We start from the raw sequence: 5,320 nt of genomic DNA, 5'->3' as shown, positions 1-5,320 counted from the left end.
TTATCGGGCTTCTAAATGCATTAGAGCATTTCTATATATTTCTTTCATGGTTATTTCAAATCGGGTAGGGCTGAAGATTTTAGTGGACCCACCATTGGACATCGTGTGGCTTTTTGATGGTTCCAAACTGGACCCAGCTGTCCTTGATCATTGGGCTTTTAGTAAATGATCCTGACCAACGAAATGGTGGGTCGTAGTCAGCAAAATGCTATACGATTCATCACACTCCATTCCACACTCATATTCGGGTTAATAAACACATAGATGGCGTCCCCATCTCAAATAATTATGGTAATGAAATTCTAATTATACATTCAACTTTGTTACATTTTAGTGGCCAACACATGTTTAGGTTTTTAGAAGAGAGGTGTTCAAAGACAGTGACGTAGCCAGGGGAGGGTTCCAGACCCCTCCCTTCCGGTTTTAAATATAACATTTTTTTGTTAGATTAAATATAAAATTATATAATCATACTGTATTGACTTTGGGGTTGATTATTTTCAATGCCAATAGAGCTAAAAAAGCCTGTTTTAGGGCCTCCGGAGCAAAAACTTGAAACTTTAGAAACTTCCAGAATTATGTTCTTGAGTCGTACCCTATGCATTCTTAGCTTTTAATTTTTACATTACTGATAGATAGATAGATAGATAGATAGACAGATTTATTTGAGCATTAAACATTATACATAAAATGCAATAGATCATGTCAATAAATAGTAAACAAGGTAATCAGAGAGATACATGCAATCAAGCTACATCAATTGATATAGACCATTAGTTTTGTACTTTGAAAGTTTCATAAAGGTAGTAGAGACGAATGAGCAAATATTGGAATCGTTTCAAAAGTGAAGTCCTTACACATACTTTATAGTTTTTACGAGTAATATTGAAATTAACATTGTGGGAGGGCCTTTTCCCAATTTCGGAACAAGTTTTGGTTCACCTGAAAATGTTTCCTGCGGACGCCCTTGCCAGTAGCAGTGATCAAATACGCGTGGGTTTCCAAAGAAGTGAACCTAAACCACCAAATGCAGCGTTATCAGAACTATCCTTCTGGTTGTCACCGTCTGAAAGGTTTTTTACCCATCACATTATGCAGATCCCTAATGGGCGCAACACAACCATTAGGCAGCTTATTAAAATCATTTGTCCGGCCAAACACATTGGAACCGTCTCAGTAATTATTTCATCCTAAAGTCTCCCGTGTTTGATAACATCTCTTCTAATTGGTCCCTGAGCTGGATTGCCACTCGCCAGAATACTCTGTTTACATAAAAATTAATCCATTCTGTCAGACAGCTAATTTAAATCAAGGAACGATATTTGGTTCATTAAGTGATAAATTTTATTTCTATGATGGATGTTATCAATGGCTTTAAATAGTTATAGACACTCATCCAGTTGTAAAATCGGAAGCAGTGACAAGAATGTATGTGCTTGGAAAACATACGACTTGTTGACTTGTTAATAAACTAATAAACACCCATATCTTCACATGAAAATTTAAAACCATTATTTATTAATTTGTCTTTTTATCGGCTTATTGAACATTGTGTAAGTATGAGTATGCAAAAGATGTGACTGTTTTTGGCACGAGTTCTTATAGGCAGCAACCCGTTATTAGAATTAAAACCCAACACAGTTTTCTGAACAATTGACAAAACATGTGAATGCACCGATGGATTTTCAAAAACCTTGGCTCAAATAAAGGATAAATAAAGCCTTATAATATAATTCAACTAACTGTGTGCCCTCTAGATGCGTTTAATGACTTGAAAATAACACATTTTAGGATAATGTCTAAAAATGTCTCGGTCTATGCTCTAGTTTCAAGAGGTAAATGCTGCAATTACCATTTAGTAATTCTGATCCTTCGTCAGGTAATTCAGTGTTAAGAGAGAGCTATAATGCGCAGTAGGCGGCTCTAGCACCATTACAGCTACATAGTAATTACTAACAATTCTAGTAATTGGACAAATTAAGTTACCTGAGTCACTTGTTGTTTGTATGTGAAGCTATAAAGTGTAACGTTTCTTCGTGTTTGTTTACCTTTTTTGCAGATTTAGTACTAAAAAAATTGAATTGAATATAGTTCAAGTTATCACCATATTGCAGATAAAGCTTTTTTAATTTTAAAACTTTTTTCTCGTATCAAATAACAAATTAGGTCCGAATTTTTAAAACTCAAATTTGTAACAACTCGAGCCCACGCACAACTCCTTTCCATTACATTAATTTTTAACTAGCCTAAGCAAGCACATGTCAATTAGTATTTAAGTTTATACTATTAATAACTATTTAAAATCAATTTTACATTAATTTTACGTAAAAAATGTATGCAATGCTTCTAGACTAACGTTGTATTTTATTTTTTTATTTTTTTAAATTTGTTTTTATACTATTGTGGAAATAAACTGATTTGATTTGTAAAGTCAAACAGTTGTAGTCAAATAGTAGTTGTAAGTGTAATAGTTGTTGTAGAAAGATTACTTGAGAGCGCGCTCATGGTGATGAAATGTTTTATATCATGTTTAAGGATAGATTTTAAAATTTTTTGCTTTACGCTTTTCGGTCGTAATACCAATACCAGAGGTCAAGTGATGGTTTAAAAAGTTTTAGTTTAACCAAACCCGTTTTCAGTTGCTTGGAAAAATAATAAATACCAAAACAGTCTTTATGTAACAAGAAAAAAAAATCTCGGACTTATGCTATTAAAGGATGACAATATCTACTATGGATTGTAATAGTTCAGAAAAACATTTGGCGAAGGAAATCTTTAACGTTGTACTTAATCTAATAGCGCAACCGAATGTAGGCAAAAACTGATAACTCGGTTGTTTGTCATCCAATTTCAACAAAGGCCTCATTTAATTTCTATTTTAATTCTATATCATTTGAAAACAATTAAAGGTTTTCATTAAATTTGACATTATATATTATAAATGGCCGCCATATTGGAATTAAAAGTTTGAGATTAAAAGTTTTAAGTCTTTTTACCTTTTACACTACAAATTTATACAAATTTGGAAATTTAAATCTTGATAAATTCCCAAGATATAAAATAATTATTTAAAATCACAAACAGCCTGACAAACAGAAATCCAGGCATACTGTAATAGGCCCATTCATATATGGCATTTTATGTTTATTTATTTATATCCAACGGCAAATAACCAATACTTATAGAAGCATGATGCAACATGGCTACATACAAAGAATATACAAAAATATACAGAAAATACAAATACAGAAATACAAATACTAAAATATACAGAAATACATATAAGAAATACAGATACTGAAATACAAATAGTATGTTTGTCTTAGCCCATAACAAGTCCACAAAATATGTCCAGATACCGTAATTTGGAAACAGAAATAAATCATTACAGCCCCAAATCAATCAATATAGTAAAATCATCAATCAAACAAGTGACAAGAGGTGTACCACAGGGCTCAATACTGGGACCTTTACTATTCCTCATATACATAAACGACTTTCCAGACAAATTAGACAGCACCCAAAAATGTGTGCTCTTTGCAGATGACACTACAATAATAACCCCAACTGTGAGAAATGGAAATAGAAACCGCATCATCAACTCAACAATAGATCAAGTAACAACCATCTGTAACAACCTACAACTAACAATAAATAACAAAAAAACTTTGCATATCAACTTCACCCCCACATGCACAAAAAAACCTGAAACCAACAACTCAAAACTCGTAGAAGCAGACTCAACGAAATTCCTTGGCATTATAGTTGACCAACACCTCAGCTGGCATCAACACATAGACTACCTCTGCAAGAAGCTCTCGAAGTCATTATTTGCAATAAGAAGAATAAGAAGAATAAGAAGCATAACGGATGAAGAAACAGCCCTTATGGCATATCATGCACTGTTTGCCAGTCACATTAGATACGGCATTGTGGCTTGGGGATCTTCAGCACAGAACAAATTAGACCAACTACTCGTGATCCAGAAGAAAGTCATTAGAACAATATTCCGGAAAAATTACCAAGAACACTGCAAGCCACTCTTCAAGAACCACAAGATCCTGACCATCACATCCACATATATCCTGGAGACCATAATCCTCATAGTAAATTCAAATCCAATCCTTTGATCCAGTCAACACAACCACAATACCCGCAACAAAAACAACATTCACCTTCCACGCCACAGACTAAACAAAACCAGTAAATCACCATCTCACTCAGGATCATCCCTTTACAATCTTCTGCCACAACACATAAAAAAAATTAACAAGCCAAACATCTTCATAAAGTCACTAAAAGAGTAATTAACAGTCAGACCCTACTACTCACTATCAGAATACACTGAAGAACATACATACCAACACTTCAAATAGGGCCCATTAAAGCTACTTCAATCAAATATTGACGATTCCCCAATCACCAGATTGTGGAGAAGACATCGAAGGTAAAGGTAACACGTTGTACAAAACTTAATACATTTTTAAGTCCACTTAAGACGAGAGACATTTTTAATTAGGTTTTATTGTTTTGTGCTTTAATTTTTATTAATTGATATAACGTATCGTATAACCTATGGTAAAAAAACTTAAACCAAACATTTTATCCTTAACATATCTTGTTACTAACTTTGTATTCCAAATAAGCTGTGAAATTCAAGAACGAGATATATATTATATACAAAATAATAGTATGAGAAACGTTCTACGCTTCATAGCCACTGAGCTAAAATTATAACTGGAGGTAGCACTGCCATGGCAGAAGTCTGTCAAAAGCGTGTCGCTGATTTTGTGAGGTTGGTATAGCAGTGAGTTTTTTTTATCCAATAACATGGCTTCTATAACTAGGTTGGTATAGCAGTGAGTTTTCTTATCCAATAACATGGCTTCTTATAACTCACACCTCACGCAAACATGGCGGCTGGTGACACGCATCTTTGACATTCAGTGCTACCTCCAGTTATAGGTCGGCCGCTTAGAAAACGACCTCCTCCAGCATTGGTTTAGCATTAGCGCGCAGGTCGTTTTCTAAGGGGCCGGACTATAGATTATAGCTCAGTGTTCATAGCCAATGTATACGATTTGCTCCTCTATGAGTTTTTTTCTATTGTCGTTGGGAACCATGTGACGTGGGAGGACCAGGGAGGACTGGGCTGGATTAGCTCAGTGGGCTGGAGTGCGACTGGAGTGGCCGAGTGGAGCGCAGTGGAGTCCGAGTGAGTGAATGTGCGTGCGTGCGATTGCGAGCTAGACAGACGGACAACCGACAGACGACGAAAGTTGTAAACTTAACCTAGAAAAGTTAGAAACTGAGGGAAAGA

Source organism: Macrosteles quadrilineatus, unplaced genomic scaffold, assembly GCF_028750875.1.
Source record: "Macrosteles quadrilineatus isolate MER2022 unplaced genomic scaffold, UCM_ALF_1.0 Scaffold_57__1_contigs__length_777910, whole genome shotgun sequence".
Lineage (NCBI taxonomy): Eukaryota > Metazoa > Arthropoda > Insecta > Hemiptera > Cicadellidae > Macrosteles > Macrosteles quadrilineatus.
This window is presented reverse-complemented; position numbering follows the sequence as displayed.